The sequence below is a fragment of the Mirounga leonina genome, unplaced genomic scaffold, assembly GCF_011800145.1.
Source record: "Mirounga leonina isolate KUSES-001 unplaced genomic scaffold, KU_Mleo_1.0 Mir_447, whole genome shotgun sequence".
NCBI classification, from domain to species: Eukaryota; Metazoa; Chordata; class Mammalia; order Carnivora; family Phocidae; genus Mirounga; species Mirounga leonina.
The window spans coordinates 6,002,754-6,021,009 of record NW_023270757.1 but is presented as its reverse complement, the minus strand read 5'-3'; the positions used below and the strand labels follow the sequence as shown (position 1 = coordinate 6,021,009).

Sequence of the window (18,256 nt, the reverse complement as noted above, 5' to 3'; positions counted from 1 at the left end):
CCTTTTCCTCCTAACAACTAGTCTCCACCAACTAAACATACAAACATGAACACCTGAGTATATGCATGTGCATAGGTGTGTTGTGCTACTTAAGCGTTTCTGAAAACTGCCCTATCACCAAGCAACCAAACAATGAGGGTCAATTTCCTGTTTCTGGGGTTTTTTTTGTCCTCTTCTCAGACTATAAATGGTTTTCCTCTCTTCAGAGTTGCCCCTAATGTTGTTTTCATCTGGCTTATTGAAGAAAGGAGGAAAAGAGGAAGGGTGGGGCTGAGGGAGATCACTGGTCCCCGTTCTGTTGCTTACTGGGCAAAGACTATTGGGGGGGCAGGGTGGGGTGGGGTGGGGGAATGCCACCATTTTGCCAACCCCCTACCACGCCCCTGTGGGAATTCCCTGGTCTGCTTTAGATAAAGAGTTCAGCCCTGTGTTACCCTCAAGAAGTTGTGTTGAAATCTCCTCCCTTACTGAGAGAGGCAACCATCCTTGGAGAAGCTTCTCTCTACTTCTCTGAAAGAGGAATTGCAGATCTCACGCCTCCCCCCTCCCCCCCCAGTTGCCAGGGGCCTCTACCTTTTTGGGTTTTTTTCCTGAGAGGAAGTGGAGAGAGGCGCTGGAGGTGGGAATGTGCGTGATGAGGCTGCAGCCTGCCTCCCCATTGGTCACCCGCTGCCCAGTGGAGGGGAGCCTGGCCGGGTTTTCCCTGCATCTCCCTAGAGCAGACCCAGATGCTTCAGGAGGAGATGCTATCGCAAAAGGGTTTATTGGGAGGGGGGGAACCATGTGGAAGGGGATGGGGTGTTGGCAGGGACGCTTGCTCTGGGCTCAGCCTCTGCTGCCTGCAGTCTCCATATATTGATTCTCTCCTTTCTCCACTCCAGACTTTCCAAGGGTTTATATTCACTCCAAAAAGAAAAAGCAATCAATCCCCAGGCAAAAGTGTTTGCAGTATTTTTATTAAAGTTTGGTGGAGAGGAGGGAAGAGGAAGGAAAAAGGCTGGACTTGGGGGGGGGGCATGAGGTGGGGGGGTGATAATGGCTGCCGAAGAGAGAGGGAGAGAAAGGGGAGGCAGGCATGCATGAGAGTCTCAAACCGCGGCCAAGAAGCAGAGAAAGGGCTGGTGGCAACGGGGCGGGGGGTGGGGGGGCGGTGTGTGTGCCAAAAGCCTTATAGAAAAAGAGCAAAGATCTGAACAGGAGGAATGGTGAAAAGCTGAAGTGCAAAATGGACTTTGGGATCCTCCTGGTGAAGAGTGCGGTGAACAAAATACGAAACAGGCCACCGTGACAACTCAGAGAGACCCAAGTCCTGAGGAGGCAGGCGGTTTGGAGATGCCACCGACATGGCCTGGCAAATAAATAAATAAATGTCAGAGTCTGCTAATATGCTGCGGGCCTTTAAAGAGAGGGAGAGAAAGGAGGTCTCGAGACCGAGCGACATCAAGAGAAAGCAGCGGCAGAAGAGACAGACAGGGACAAAACACACACACACACACACACACAGCCAGACCCCAAGAGAGGGACGCAGAGAGTGGCACAGAGAGAAAGACAGAAAGGCCTGGGAGAGGGGGGTGGCTGGGGGTGGGAGTGGGGCGAGAGGGAAAGTCTCCAGCCAAATGCGGGAGACTTGGCAGGTGGACAGCAGCGGCCGGGCAGAAACTGCACTTGCTGAGTCTAGTCCATTGTTGTCTGGATAAGGGGGGAGAGGGACTTGTTTGTTTGTTTTGTTGTTTGGCCTCTTTGTCTCTTTTGTTCCAAGCAGTTAGTTTGCTCCTTTCCCAGACATGGGCTGATGGAAGCTCTTTATGGATTTTTCTTAAAGGGACAGGATTAGCTAGTTTACCAGTACAGTTTTAGAGATGTCTTAGTCCTACCCAGTTTCCACCTAACTGGCCAGATAGAGATAGAGATCTAGACATACAGCTGTAGATATAGATCCATATTTTAAAAGATCATAGTAAGTGTGGAGGGTTAGTATTTATGCTATTTTTGTGACTAGTTAACAAGAATAAACGGGTCAAGTTCACCCTCCCCCCACCAAGCCTCCTCCTCCCAGGTTGCCAACACTGCGGGGGGGGGGGGGGGCGGGGGGTTGGGGAGGGGGAAGAAGGAAGGAAAGACAAAAAGAAGAAAACCCTACAAACAAAAGTAAATGGAGACCATACATAAATAACTCCAAACCTTGGTACATGTTCTTACCACCCCCCTTTTTTTAACATCAAGTTGAGAAATATAAACTTGAGGCCTTAAATAAGCTCCAGTAGATGGGCTCGGAAGGACCAGGGGTGGCTAGGACATCCCTCCTCTGACACTGGCAAGACGCTGCTGGCCCCAGGCCTCACCCCCGGGCCAGTTTCCTGCAGGCCCTTCCCAGGCTCCATCCCAGAGGACAGACACGGCGCTGGGGGCTTGGAGAGCCCAGCCCGGCTTGGGTCACCCCCTGGTGCTTGGCCTTCCTGAAGGAACGGACTGTTAACACACTCAGGGGGCCCAGGGCCAGTGTTGGAGGGTCCTGAGTCACTAAGCTGAGCAGAGAGCTGCTTTTTCTTTATTTGAGGAGAGGTCCGGGAAAGGGGTATCCCACAAGCCTTTGACTTTTTCCTTCCACAGAGACCCCCAGCTTCCTGTCCTTCATAATAATTTAAATAAGTTTTGGCCTAAAGCAGAGGGCTTCTGAAGGAAATGAAACTTCAAAACTCTTCCAAATTCATCCACATTCAATTTTGAATTTCTCTTCTAGCCCTCCCCCAAAAAGAATGCCCAGTCCTTTTTCTTAACCCTAACTTTATCCTCTCCTCCCCATCTTAAAATCTCTCAGTGAAATCTAGGGTGAGGGCAGATTAAAAATCAATGCATACAATCCAAGCGCTTTGGGTTCTAGGAAGGGTTGGGGGGGTGGAGGTGGGAGAGGGAAGTGGGGGCCCCTTTGTGAACAGGATCCTTTATATTCCAAGCAAACACAAAACGGACGCCTCTGCCCTCAGAAGTGCGGCTGTCACAGTTGTAGGACAGAGGCTGGCTCTGGGGGCACAGCATACCCTCAGCTCCGCCCCAGCCTCTGGGAGTTTGATACTTAATTAAAGATAGACAATTCCCTCAGCCGCTCGCGTTTGGGGGTGGTGGGGTGACGAGTTAAGAAGCAAGCTGCTTACACACACAACTTATCTACCCCTACCGTATTTTTCTCCTTTTGGCTTCCGCGCCCCCCTCCCCACTTCAAAGCTGCCATAGGTGTCCTGCCATCATCCCCACGAAGTTTTGCTTCTGCTAGAAGCAGAAAGTGTCAATAGAAGGATCCAGGGAACCCCCGCCGTTCCAGGCTGGCCCCCTCTCCGAAACAATCTCGGTGACAACGTGGGCCAAGGCTTGCAGGGACCAGCCCGTAGTGAGGGGTTCTGGGGGGCAAGGCGATGCGACCTTGGTTCCTGGTGGGCCCTGTCCGAGTGAGGCCTCCGGGAGGGGCGGCCCAAAGGACCCAGGCAGCACGTGGGACACGTGTTTGCCCAGAGTTTGGAAAGAGAGACTGTTGTGGGGCGCGGGTCTCCCGAGACTCTTGGGGGAGGGGGCGTTTGTGGCCAGCTTTGATTTGGGCAGACGTCTCACGTCCCGGGTCACACGAGGTAACCGACGTCCTCCTAACCTTGAGCGTAAACTTGATTCTGATTTGGGCACGTAGGCGCAGCCCCGCTGAACCCGTTAGCTTCTGCGGACATCGCTTAGGGGCAGGCATCGTCTGTGGCCAATGATCAGAGGATCACCACCGGCACGTGGAAAGATCAAAGCAAAGTGCTGGCCTTGACCCTGGCGAGGTCAAGTCCGATTCCAAGCCCAGTCCAGCGGGGTTCAGAAACCGCCCTGCAACCCCAGGCCCGGGAGCCCGCCCGGCGCCATCCGAGGAGGATTTCGTTTCTAGTCCCCGCACGCGTCCCAGCAGCGCACCCGGGGATCCAGTTTCGCCGGAACGTTCCCGTTGACTGGTTGGTTTGAAAGTCGAAGCCCCGGGGTAGTAAGGCTGGCCACAAAAATTTCAAACCCCGCTAATCCTAGACAAAATAAAAACAAAATAGGCCACAAACCAACCAACTTGGGACAAATTCTGTGGTGGTCCCCTGGCTGGGCACATGGAGCTGCGGGACCTGGAGGGAGTGAACCTTTCCATCTCTAATTCCCAGTGTGTGGGAAGACCTCAGGATGGTGTTAGAGCCGGGTCTCCTCTCCATTGCTTACTCGTGTCTTCTAAAGAAGTATAAAAACAACACCCCAAACCGGCCCGCATCCACAGCTCCGGGGAGATGGGGGGCAAGGGGCACAGGAAGCTTGCCTAGAGCCCGAGCTTTGGCACGAATTTGCCTCACACCAAGACGTAGGGTCTCCCAGGGAGACGAAACCGAGGCGGAGAAATCGCGGCCTGGGAGCCCCTGGCCCCCACTCGGGAGCCAACCCGCCCAGCACGAAGAGTGCGTCTCCCGATCCCCACGCCGGGGAACTGGAAGGCAGGGGGACGCTCGAGGCTCCAGCAGGGTGGAACCGTAAAGAGAAAAATCTGAGAAGAGGAAAAAAAATAAATTTGAACAAAACTAAACTACAAGCCCGAAGGTCTCCGCCGCAAGCGAGGTGGGGGAGGAGGGGGCGGGAACGGCCGAGGCGCGGAGAGTGGGGGATGCGAAACGAACTCCATCCCCTGCAGAGTCGGTGCCTTTGGGGACTCCACCGCCGCGCGCTCCCACCCGCAAGGTTTGGACTCGCGGGGGAGGGGGAGGGCGGGAGGGAGAGGAGAGGAGAGGCGGCTAGGTGGAGGGAAGGGGGGTGGTGGTGGAGGAAGTCGTGGTTCTCTCTCTCCTCCTGCCAGCGTCAGCCGAGGCGAGCTTGACTGCGGTGGCAGAGCTCGAGAAAACTTTGGAAAGTTTAGGTAGCGCGGTTAGTGGTGGAGGCGCAGGGCAAACCAGAGCGCTGGGGTGGGTGTGGGGGCGCGGGCTGGATGCCATCAGGAAGCCAGGTCCCGAGGTGGTTAAAGATCCGAGGATCCTGGGTCAGGTCCGCCCACGGCCCCAGAGGCTTCGAGGGGCTGCCTGCGGGACGTTTCTTGAAGAGACAGACAAGACAGAGCCGGTAGTTCGGCGGTTTGTGCCAGTGCCCGAAAGCACTACCCGGAGACGGCTCGGAGCAGCAGCGGCAAAGGCTCGTCTGCCAAGGCGGGAGTAGATCCGCCCGCCCGGGGGCCCGGGCCCCCATCCTCCCCCGCCCAGCGAGGGCCGCGCGCGCCAGGGATCTTTGGGGCGACGCGCGCGGTTTCGAGTCGCGCTTCGGGTCTCTGCGCACCACGTGCGCCCACGGCCTCAGGCGGGGACGTTTGGGCGAGTGCCCCGCAGGGGAGGGGGCCACGCGGCCGGGACCAGGCTTCGGCGACGTCCCAGCCCGCGCACCCTTGCTGGGGGGGGGGGGGGGGGCGTGGGCAGGACAAAATGGCCCAACCCAACTTCTCCCTGCGCCCTGGGAAGGCAGCGTGGTGCGCCCGCTGGAGCGCGAGGCCGCCGCCGCCCGTTCCACACCCGGCCTGGCATTCTGCTTTTCCTCACTGCGCACCAGGGAAAGGCATAATTCAATTATATCATTCAAGTGCCACGCAGCTTTTTCCTCTTTTGCTCTGCAGCCTAGTGCATTTCGAAGGGGAATCTCCCAATTCTCAAATAAATCTCTCTCTCTCTCTCTAAAGCCCAGCTGGGTTCTGTAGTAATCATTGGGGCGAAATAAGACAAAAAAAGAAAAAGAAAGAAAGAAAAAAGAAACACCCAAATCAGATGTGAGTTTACAGTCTGAAGCGGCGTATTTTTGGGCTCCCTGAGCTCCATTCCAAACCGCGCAGCTCACGCTATTTCGGGAGAAGTTGGAGAATGGAGAGAATACTAGGTTATTTAAAGTGACTCCCAGAACGCGACTTTTCCTTCCAACACTCCCTAGGTGTCTGCGTCTGGGTTCCAGCTTAGCGCGGGCCCGGGCGACCCAGCCTTGAATATTGAAACCCGGCTAGCTCCCGGGGGAAACTACCTGTTGGGAGAATGCGCAGTCTAGACCTTCGGCCCTTTTTTCTCCCGCGCAATCCCGGCAGCGACGGGATGGTTCTGGGTTTGGCACGAAAGGGGAGAGGACAGAGGAGCCGGGAGCGGCGGACAAAGTCAACAGCGCCTGGTCCTACCCAGAGAACGGCTGTGGCTCTTTGGGAACTGGAAGCCGACCCCGGTACGCTGTACGGGGCCCCTGGCCGCAGGGATGCGCCCAAACGCTGCACGATTCTCGAAATTCGGAAACGACGAAGCGGTGCCGTTAGTGTTTGCGGCTTGGTGCAAGTGTAACTTAAAAAAAAAAAAAAAAAGCAAACAAAACAAAAACCAAGAAGCCTCCTGGCAGCTTTTTCGACGCCCACCCCCACCCCGCACTCCAACCCCCAGCACTTTCCCCTGCACAGAAAATCACTTTACTACTTCTTAAAATTCGGAAAAGTCCGCCGCCGCTTGGACGCGCGGCAACCCCGAAGCAGCTTGAAGCTCCTGCACGAGTTGCTTGAGGGAAATCACTCTGCTCTTGCGAGCAGACAGAATCTCTGCATCTCCTAACTGGACGAGGAAGCAGAGCTAGCAGTAACAATTTGAGCGGTCTGGGTAGCCCGTTGGGGAATTTTTGGAGGCTGGGGGACAGGGGGCTGCTCTCTCACTGGAACCTGTGGGGAGGACAGTTCGGGCCGGGCCCTGGGGCTGGAAGTCTCATTTGGGAAGCGCGCAGCCCGGCTCTGGCGCGCGCGTTTAATTACATTCTTTCCGCCAAACTCTCCAGCGGAGCCGGCGCCGACAGGACATCGGGGGGATGTGGAGGCACAGGCGGGGCTAAGCCGGGAAATTTCCCGCTAGACGCGGAACGCATTCCGCGTTGTGTCTCCGATGCGGGTTTCTGCTTACTGATAGCGAACCCCGCTCAGTTTTGGGAGCGGTGGAACTTGGGAGAGGCCCTACCAACGGGCCCGTTTGGGGTCCGAGGGTACGAGGAAGCCTTTCTCTGTGATCGGGGGTCACAGCGGGGCTTTCTTTCTCAGGGCGCGCGCTCACATTCTCCACGGTCACAAAGCACTCGGCTTTAAACGAAATGGGGACAAATACTAGGCCACTGCAGGGAAGGAGGGGGGTGAGCCTCATCTTGTTTAGGATACTCGCTTTGACAGCGAAGACTGCCGGGCTACGCGGAAGAACGAGAATTTACTAGTGAGAATTTATTGCCCAGGGACGAGAGTTGAGACTTCGAGCTAAAGGACCGCGCAGGACGCCTCCCGCGCCGCAGTCTTTTATGGTCCTGGCAGTATTCGCCTGTTCGGGCCCCGAAGTCACACCCCTATTCCCAGTCTTAAGTGGCTTTTCCCTTCCCAGTGTGCCTCTTTCCTGTGCCCACTCACCCGGGCTTCGCGCTGCCCAGGACCTTTCGGCGTCCGGAGAAACTCTTGCAGACTTGCCCTTCACCCAGCGCGTACGCGCGGGTGGGCTCTCCCCGCGCAGCCGCGCCGCTGCCCCGGGACCCTCCCGGGCCGCGCAGACCCGGCGTATTTTCCAGCGCTCAGCCTCGGCGCTCCTGTCTTATTTCAGTTCCGTCCCAGGGGCACGGACCCAAGGATAATAAACAATGCTGCTTATTAGAATACAAACGGGCGCAGAAAAGAACCACGCGGAAAAGCAAGCCCAGAGACAGTTGAGCAAGTGGCCAGACATTCAGAGCTGTCTTTGAAAGTGACTCGTAATGTACAGTGGAAGGTAGCTCCTAAAAATTACAGAAATCCGCGAAATATAGGTTTCTCAAAGTACGACGGTTGGAACTATTTTTATTTATTTGGTCTTGCCTCTGGAGAGCAGGCGGAGTTGTTGCTACCTGCCCAAGCCTTTCTACAAGCCGCCTCCTCCTCCCTTACCCCCCTCTTAGATCGCTAGGCCTCACACACAAAAAGGGAGGGGTCTTCCAGGTGTCTGCATACTTTGCTACCGTTATTCCAGATCCCTCAAGAGTTGAAAACACTACCTCCCCTTTGGGCAGTGACAACGCGGGCTTTGGGGGGGGGGGGGCGGAGATGTCATTGTAACGGGCGTGGTCAAATAATTCAGAGATACGGAAAAAAAATTCTTCCTTTCTTCTTCTTCTTCTTTTTTTTAATATAAACGCAGAAGTTGACAGTGAGAGTGGGGGCTGGTGATTCCTCCTGAGGTGCGGGTGAAACCGATTTCTGCCCTGCCTGATGGCCTTGGGAAAGGGCCTCCCATCTGCTCTGATCGCCACCCCCCCACCACCCCATGTCAGAAAATCTTCCTGCCTGCAAATATTGGCAGGAGGCTGCTACGGCAGGCGGTGCTGCTTTAAATAGGAAGGAGACCGCGGGGCGAAAAGAAAGTCACAACCTTCCTACCCACCAGACTACCTGCCTCCGGTCCCCAAAGGCCAAGCGCTGGCAAAGGAGACTTATAAGGAAAACCTCCGATCTGGAAGCAGGATGGGAAATGAATCAGCTGTGTGTTCCAGGAACAAATCTCTATTTGATTCTCAGGGGCTGGGGTGTCCCAGAACAGGTCTCCCCTGTTTTAGTGCCTTAGCATGTGCACTTCCTATGGCCCTGTCCCTCCACTTTTCCATTGTTGCTGTGCAGATAAAGGTAACGCTGGATAAAACTTCAGAGGTGCTTTAGTCCAGTTCTCCTGGGCAGCATGCTCCTTTTGACTTTATCCAAACAGCCGGCTCTGCTTCTGGTGGTGCTAAGGGGAGGGTCTGGTCTCACCAAAACTAGCCCCTGTGCCCCACACAGAACTCTCATCCGACCCACCGCCTGGGGCTGGCTCTGGCTGGGCCAGGGGACCCGCTCCTGAATTACACCGCCTCTGACAACAAAGGGCATCTCTCTGGAAATGATCATGGTGCCCACTGCTCCCAGGGAATAGCCTAAACCTTCTAAACCTTCCCTCCCCAGCTCCTACCTAAGTTGATGGCTTTGCATGGTGTTCACCCATTTTTGTTTTCTCACTTAATTTCTGTATTATCTCCAGAACTTGCTCAGCTGTCTCCAGCCCTCTCTGCCCACCCTAGAGGCCAGCTTCTCCTAGGAAGGGAAGGATTTGTGCCTGATGAGCTCCAGCTTGCGAGGCCTCCTCTGCAGAGACGGCTGCATTTTAGAGGGTGCCTCAGGCACTTCTGGTGGTGAGCTTGGCTCTGGCCTTCCCATTATTTTCCAATTCAGTTGGACCATGTCTTGTAATTTTATAGAGGAGGGAACTGAGGCACAAAGAATGGACTTGACTTACCCAAGGGCATTCAGTGAGCCGAGAGCAGAGTCTGCACCAGACCCCAGGATTCTTGGTTCGAAGTCCGTTTGCTCAGTTTTGAGGCTGGTGTAGCTGACAATACACTACTTTTCAGGAAGCATCCCTTGTGTGCCAGGCCATTTGCCGTGCCAGACACTTTACATAGGTTATCATTACGGTAACTCTAAAGAGCATTATTAGCCCCAATAAATTTTTTTTAATTATAAGAGTAATAAATACATAAATCAAAATACTTCAAATAACGCAAAAGGGCCTAAACTGAAAGTAAGTGTCTTACTCTGCCCCCTTTTCCAGAATGATGTTGGTATTTTTCATCCCTTTAGTGGCTCTGTCCATATCTAATAGATGTTACCATTACTTTCTGAATGGGGAGAGGGAGGCTTCCAATCAAGATCACCAGCCATGGCTACCTGTCTCCGACCCAGCACTGCCATCACTCGCTACGGTAGCAAAGGCGAGTGGGAGAAACAAGAAGTGAGTAGTGAGGCCACATTTAAAAGAAGGATCAGGTCAGAGTGCGCATCACCCCTTCCTTTCCTCTCTACCCGCACCCGCTAATGCTACAGTTTTTCAGGAGCTGAGACCATAAACTCGCTTGGTGCAGGTAACCTGATGATCATTTGTGAGGGCTGCGTTCCTTCCAGGCCTCGGTGCAACTGGACAGACAGCTTTCCTTGGGCCCCTGTCACCTACCTGCAGTCACCCCAGTGCTGCCTCCAGCCTGCCCCCCAGCCTGCGCTGGGACTGGGGCAAGCTCCTTAGACTTCTGATTTCCCTGCCTGTCCCCCTGGGTTGTTGGGAGGCTCAAATGAGAGCCAGGGAGAGGACTATAAACTTGAAATTTCATTATGTAACTAGAGCAGCTCTTTCAAAGGCCTGCTTTAGGCCCCTGTGGCCCTTCAGTTCAAAATAGTGAATGTTTAGGGTTCTTTGCAAAAGGGTGTGTTTGTCTGTCGGATATGGGGGTTCGCATTTTGGCTGTGCTGTGTCTATAGAAGCAGGTATAGAAGTGTGTCTTAAAGTGGTAAGGGATGTACATTTATCCGTGAAAGAGGGGAACACTGAGCCTTTGGAATCAGAGACGGCGGTGAATGGGAAGTGGATTTCTTTCTGCTGGAGAACACTTAGAGCTAAGCTGGTGAGGGCAGAAGGAGGCACTGGTCCTGCTCGGGGTGCACAGTGGGTCGGTAAGAAGTGTGGCTGAAAGGATGATTCAGCCTGTCCCTTGGGGCAGGCTGATGTTAGACGTTCAGAAGCAGACAGAGGGCAGTGAGGGTGAATGCTGGGCCGCAGGAGCCCAGAACCAATAATTTCATTTGTTTGTTACTATTTCTGTGAGTGGAAAGGAGAAGGGTTTTGGAGGATGCATGCAATCATTCTTTCCGGAAAAGCTAGTCCCGTCCTTGAGAGTTCTTCATTCTGGAAGAATCGTTAGCAAATCCTGAATTGGTGGGGAGGGGGGCCTCCAGGTGAGAGCAAATGATGGGGCAGTGGCTATGGGCTCCAAGGCTTTGCAGAAGAGGAGCCGCTGGGGAGGGGCTGGTGTCTCTGAAAAGCCCTTCTAGAAACATGCACAAATCTGAGTTAGTACAGAGGGAGAGTCTGAGCGTCCAGGAGGAAGGGGGGAAAAAAACAAAAACAGTTTTAAGATGAATGAGGGGGGTTGAGGAGTGGGCCGGTTCCAGAGAGAACCGTGGAAGGAGGGAAAGTCAGATTTTTTTTGAGGCCCAGCCAGACTTCAGAGCCTGCCTTCAATGCGTGTGTCAGGACAAAGGATGCTGCGCCCCCTGGTGTCAGCATCCTAGCAGTCAGCCCCGCTCGCTGACTACAGCGAGCCCCGGGGTCCAGCTGGAAAAGTCCGCGGGTCAGGCGGCTGCCTTTTCTTCTGTTTGCTAAGGGAGTTGAAGTTGAAATAGCCTTTGCTTTCTCGACTCTGGAGTCTAAATAGACACTCTGCTGGAGAGAGAGGGGGAGTTTGTTGCTGTTTTACGTGCAATTTACGCCAAGAGGCCAACGCCTGATTAGAAGTAGCCTGGAGGGGTGGGAAGTCCACGTACCTGAGAGAAAAAACCTGCATTTGAGGTGGAGTGTCGGTCTGGGGCGAACCATTCAACATTTTAGAACCTCTCTTTCCTTGTCTTAGAATCAAAGGGGGTAGAGTACCATGCTTTTAGCCGCTTTCCCCAGCTCCAATATTGGGATTTATGAATTACTACACTATTCTCCAAGAGCCTTGCAAATTGGACATTATTTTTATTTTTATTAGCAGGCAGGTACACATGTCCTATGTTTCAGCCTGAGCTCCGTGATGCTGAGCAAAGGTTTTTGCGTCCCCTTTCCTTATAAAAAGGCAAAATATGCCTCTTTTCAGCACAGAAGCCGTCCCTTCCACCTTTTATGGAGCCTCCCGCAAAAAGCAACAGAATGAGCAGGTCTTCAGTCTCTGCTCTGTTTCTTTTAAAAATAAAGTAGGAAAGTGTCGTGCTGGAAATTATGCTACTGAGTGTTACATGCGGTAGGTGTGAATCTATGCTTCAACAGTTCCAGGCACAAGACCAAAAAACGTCCCCAGAATTAGCAGAGTTTTCAGTTATAATCTGGCTAACATTTCTACAAATAGGGTACAAAGACCAATTTGAGAGTATGCTCTCTCTCCGGGGCTGTATGGTTGGGATTCCGCTGAAATTTCGGGCCAGCCCTTATCCGGTCATGTGATTTTAGTCGGCTCGGCCCCAGTAGTGGCTGAGCGATCCCTCTCCTAAGACCTGCAGTCTAATCACTGGGATGAGTAGTCAGCCGTACCTCACGGCGATTTCTTCTTTCGACGCTGCACTTGAACTCCGATCTCTGCGTAATGGCTACATTTTGGGTTTTGTTGGTAAGAAACTGGTTAGAGCCCTGCCAAGGCTCCCTTGAGTCGTCTTGCAGACGTGGAGGGTGGGCGCAGGCGTGGTCATGTAATAGACGGTGTCACTCTTCCAGATGCGGCAGGAGGGGAGCAGGTAGGGGAGAGGTGAACGGGGGGAAGGAGAGCAGCACCCACCAGAGCACCCATGGCAACCGTTGGGGCCCAGGCCAGTGCAGAGAGTTGGAGCTCTGTGCCCCTCTGAAGTGAACAGCTGTGTCGTGGGCTGAATTGACCTCCAAAACTCATATGGTGGAGGCCTAACCCCCAGTACTTCAGAATGTGGCTCTATTTAGAGATGGGCCTTTAAAGGTGTTACTAAGTTAAAAGGAGGTCTTTAGGGTAGCGCTATTCGAGTGTGACTGGAGAAGTCCTTGTAGAAGAGGAGGTGAGGACACAGACGGGTACAGCAGGAAGACCACACACCAAGAAGGCGGCCATCAGTGAGCAGGCGGGCAGAGGAGCGAAGCCTTAGGGAAAAGCACTCCTGCTGACACCTTGTTCTCAGACTTCTAGCCTCCGCTATTGTGAGAAAATAAATTTCTGCCACTCGATCTATGGCACTTTGTTATGGTGACCCTGGCAAAGGGTCGCAACCTGGCGCCAGCCAATTTTGGGGATCCCGTTGAGGGATGTGGACCTAGAGTCACCAATTTTTTTAGGTTTTTTTTTTTTAATTTATTTATTAGAGAGAGAGAGAGAGTGAGAGAGAGAGCGCAAGAGGGGGAAGGGTTAGAGGGAGAAGCAGACTCCCCGCCGAGCAGGGAGCCCGATGCGGGACTCGATCCCGGGACTCCAGGATCATGACCTGAGCCGAAGGCAGTCGCTTAACCGACTGAGCCACCCAGGCGCCCACCAATTTTTTTAGTTTTTAAGAGAGGTTCAGAATCTTTCGCTTTTTAAATGTTGGGAGCAGGGCTAGCTTCATGGACATGCACACAGCACCCCATCCTTGGCCCAAGAAGGGCCTCCATACTTAATGTTCTGCTGTGGCCATCTGGAAATTCTTAAATTGTGAACGAGGGGCCGGCGTTTTCATGTCGCACTGGGCCCTACAAACTATGTAGTCAGTCCTTATTGACGACTAACACAAATTTAAAATAAGGTGCTGCTTCCGAGTATGGGGGCCGAAACAAAATATGTTTGAGGCTGGATGTCGCGTGGGGCGCTAGCATGGACTTTTTGTCACCAACTGGATTAGGACCTACCATTCTCTGAGAATCCCCGGGAATGAAATGATGGCGCCCCGAGATTTTCTGGGGGTGGGAGGAAAGATGCACAGATATTCTGCGGGTGTGATTCCCTGAGATTCTGCATGAGCTAGGGGGCCCTGACCAATATTCTTTGGTTTTTCCCCCCTCAGGCCTGAGCAGTGAGAACTTCACAATAAGAATACGTGGAGGAAAGGCCCAACACGAGGGACTAAGGGGTTGGTTCGGGGTGGAGGGCTGGGCTGGGCCCTGCATGTGGCTGATGCTGGAGGCTTCCCCAGAGTCATCACCCATCCAGGCACTGGAGTCGGGCTTTGGACATTGGAAGGGAGGATGCTTGTTCCCCAGTCTGAGCAGTAGGACCCTGCGGCGCCGAGCAGCCTCATGTCAAGGCAACATGGAGAGACACCTAATAACCACAGTGAGAGAGGACTGGCTAGACCCCCGTTTTCTGCCTGTGGTTCATGAGCGGGGCTCTTGCTTTGGAGCGAGTCGGTCCCAGGATTCTTGAGCGGTTCTCAGTTGAGCTGGTTTTAGAGCATTGAGCTGCTAGAGGGGAACCCTGCCTGTTGTAAGGCAGACCTGAGCACTTCCTTGTAAGTCAGTACTACTATTCCATTTCGTGGGGCATGCCATTCCAGTTGATTCTGACTTGGAAGGGGAAGTTTTGCCCCCGATGAAAGGAATGTAGCCAACAGGGAGTAGAGTCACGGGGATATTACAGGGAGGTCCTGTTTTTAAGGAGATGTGTTGATTTATAGAAGCTCACTGAAAATATTATAGTAGAATGTTTGGTCAAGAGTTCTGCTTTTCTGGTTCTCTTTCTGCCCAGTATTGGCTGACTGGGGAGTATACATTTTAAAGGAACTAATTTCTAATGCACATTCATGCACACTCCCTGAGGGAAATGAGTGAAAGACTGTTTGAGACACTGAATTTCTTGGAAGAAAGTTGCTATATAAATTAGTATAGAGCTTTTTTTCTCCCCGCCCCATGACAGGTTTGCAGGACCTGCCGAAGAACTCTCCCATCGTGCAAGAGAGAAAATGAAACTCTCTCCTGGCCTCTGTCAGGGAAATTAAAATTCCCCCACTTTCCTGCAAGTTTCCCCAACCTCGTGAGTCTGATTTCCAGATCAAAGAGTAAGGTTGTATTTTTATTATTCTTTATGCTTTGCATATTGAGAGTCCCTCAAGGAGCACTGTGATGGACTAATTATTGTGGCCTATCGTGGGCAGGCCAGGACTTAGTACAGCAGGGGGATTTCAGCCACACCTGCACAGTCTGACCTGAGCTAGCTCCTCCTCCTGACAAACACTGCCCTCCTCTTTCCTGAAGTGTATGAGCAACACTCCTCCTTTGGGCTGGGCCAGTCCCCAGATTCTTAAGGGGTTGGGGATACTGACCCAATATGTAAGAGGATTGAAATTCTATATGTGGCATTTCTGATCTAATTCATAAATGATAGCTCCTTTAAACATGTGGAAAATAAGAACCTTGCTAAACATTTTAACTTAAAAGACCATTAGTTTCAAAGAAATGAAATCTATGTCCACATAAAAACTTGTCCACAAATGTTCACAGGAACATTATCAATTATAGCCCAAAAGGGGAAACAATCCAAATGTCCATCAGCTAATGAATGGATAAACAAAAATGTGGTATAACCACACAATGGAATACTATTTGGCAATAAAAATATGGTATAAAATATGGCTACATGCTACATTGATGAACCTTAAAACATTATGCCAGCCACAATGGAACATGTATCATATGATTTCATTTGTATGATATTCCTAGAATAAACAATCCTACAGAGAGAAAATAGACAAGTGGTTGCTGAGGGCTGGAGGTCAGAGTCCAGGCATTGGAAGATGACAGCACCATGGTACAGAGTTTCTTTTTAAGGTGACAAAAATCTCCTAAAATTAATTGTGGTGGAGAATGAACAACTCTGAGGATGTATCAAAAAACACTGAATTTTGCACTTTAAATGGTGAGTTGCATGGTGTGCAAATTATATCTCAATAAAGCTGTTAAATTATTTTAAAGAAATCCTTTTTTAAAAAGATTTTATTCATTTATTTTAGAGAGAGAGAGAGAGAGAGACAAAGACAGAGAGTGCGTCGGGGGACGAGCATGGGGGGGAGAGGGAGAGAGAATCTGAAGCAGACGCCAAGCTCAGTGGGAGCCCCCCAAGGGGGCTTGATCCCATCACCCCACGAGATCAGGACCTGAGCCGAAGCCAAGAGTTGGACACTTAACCGACTCAACCACCCAGGCACCCCAAGAAATGATAACTTTTAAAAAGACCATTCGTTTATGTCTCTTTCTGAAGCTGATCACCTCGGGACACATGTATTGTGGTTAAAACAAAAAGAAAAAAAACCCACCAGATTCTATGAGCTAAGTAAAATGACAATGTGAAAAATAGTGATTTTCCCTTAGGTAGAGAGCTGACTTGCAGATCCAAATAGAGCCACAATACTTATACCTGTAACTACTTTGAACTTTGCTGAAAAATTTTTCCTTGCCCTGAAATCATTAAAATATATTTATAATAAAAAACAAAACAAAACAAAACAAAAACAAAATAAAATATATTTAAACAGTGCTGAAGTGACTTTGTTGTTTTTGTCTTCCTAATATTCCTTTCCCCTTCTTTACGTAATAGCACCCCAACTTTCTCTTAAAGAACCATCCACCTTATTTTCAGTTCATGTGGTTTGAATATTGCTGACCCTACGCCTCAGACTCTGTGAGTCAGTCCTGATCGATCAGCACATTTTATCCAGTGGCGTGTGGGAGCTGCCTCATGCCAGCGCTTTTGAACCAACTGAAAAATTTTTAGGAATTTTGTGAGCCAGTTGTTAAATATGATCACCATTAAAATTTAAAGTATGTACATTTATAATTAAATAAATTATATTTAAAACAGAGTTATTAGGCACTCAAAACTCCTCACTTCCTAATTATTTGAATACATTTTATGATTATCCATGCTCTTGAGGTTACTTACATCTATGGGATCTGCATGATTTAAGTGCACTACTGGGCATCTCTTCCCAGCTCCATGGTTCAATGACTTCCTGTTGGCAGCTTGAAATTGATCATTAGCAGTATTAATACCACACAACCATGTAAATGCTGTGTATCAGGGCTTCTCCTTTTTTGTCAAGGAGACTGTTAATCATTTACCAGCTGAAGTGGGTTAAATAGTGCCCCCCCCAAAAAAAAAAGTTTGTGTCCAAATCTCTGGTATTTGTGGATATGACTTTGTTTGGGAAAAGGATCTTTGCAGCTGCATTTATTTATTTATTTATTTTTTAAAGATTTTATTTATTTATTTGAGAGAGAGAGAATGAGAGACAGAGAGCATGAGAGGGAGGAGGGTCAGAGGGAGAAGCAGACTCCCCGCCGAGCAGGGAGCCCGATGCGGGACTCGATCCCGGGACTCCAGGATCATGACCTGAGCCGAAGGCAGTCGCTTAACCAACTGAGTCACCCAGGCGCCCTGCAGCTGCATTTAAATTAAGGCTCTTGAGATAAGATCATCCTGGGTTATCCCGTTGAGCCCTAAATACAATCACGTGTGTCCTTATAAGATGAGGCAGAGGGAGTGCGACACAGACACAGGGAGGAGATGCACAGATAGGACAAGAAGGCAGTGAGGCCACAGAGATGGACTGAAGTGATACAGCCAGAAGCCAAGGAATGCCTGAAGAGGCAAGAAACAGAATCTCCCCCTGGAGGCTCTAGAGGGAGCACAGCCCTGCTGACACCTTGACTTGGGATCGCTGGCTTCCAGAAATACGAAAGAATACTTTTCTGTTGGTAAGCCATCCCGCCTGTGGTAACTTGTGATGGCAGCCACGGAAAACTTTAAGATACGCACACACCACCGGGCTACTATTGTCGGGTCGGGGATGGGCATGTCACCCCAGTTAGGACAATGGGAGGTCAGCTTCTATTGTCAAAGAAACAATCTCTTTCTACTGAGGGGTTGCCGAATGGTGCTCTTTGCCATCATATTTGTCTAAAAAGAATGAACACAGCACAGAAAGTCATCAAGTTGGGATCTAAAGAGAGAAAGAGAGAGACATTCCGGACAATGTTGTTTGAGAACCTGGATCTAGTCTACTACTGGAATTCTCTATTACACAAATTAATTTATTTTCTTTTTAAACCAAGTTCCTAACCAATATGTGGACTTTCAGAGAACATTGGAAAGGGTTCATTTGCACAGACAGGGTTGTAAATACATACAATAATTTGATCAGTTACTATTGAAATCAGGCCTAATAACAAAGACAATCAGGGAAACATATATCAAACAGTGATCAATCTGAGATCTACCTGAATTCAATCATGTTCATTTGTTCCAGAAATCCTTACTGTACCCAACCACGTTTAAAGCGTTCTACAGAGATCCATACATTTTAGAGCTTACAACTTATTTGCCAGTAAGGAGTTTAGGATAGCTCACATTACTAAGGTCACCAGCAGCATTAACTTTTCATTACATAGCCCATATTTTTCTGGACAGTACTAACTTAATATAATTTCATTATTTTTCCTGAAGAGAATTCGTCTAATGCAGAATTAAAATATTTTAACTTCTTTATGAGATTACATTTAAGTACATTCACAAATTATAAAAAAGCTTTTGGCAAATCGAATGGTTTTGGGTTGGGAGAATATTCTAGTGATTTTCTTTCTTTCTTTTTTTTTTTAAGATTTTATTTATTTACTTGACAGAGAGAGAAAGAGAGAGAGACAGCACAAGCCAGGGAGAG

General features: G+C 50.5%; 1 long non-coding RNA gene across 2 annotated transcripts in view; it reads left to right on the top strand.

Moving 5' to 3' along the window:
• Nucleotides 1-16,318, top strand: part of LOC117999060 — a 41,346-nt gene extending 25,028 nt beyond the window's left edge. The window contains exons 1-3 of one of the 2 annotated variants that reach the window (XR_004676191.1): nucleotides 3,922-4,734; nucleotides 14,458-15,456; nucleotides 15,551-16,318. This is a non-coding gene — a long non-coding RNA (uncharacterized LOC117999060). Of the gene's footprint in view, nucleotides 1-3,921; nucleotides 4,735-14,457; nucleotides 15,457-15,550 lie in introns of those variants that run through there. The other variant, XR_004676192.1, reaches the window with a different exon arrangement.
• Nucleotides 16,319-18,256: the final 1,938 nt, after the last annotated feature.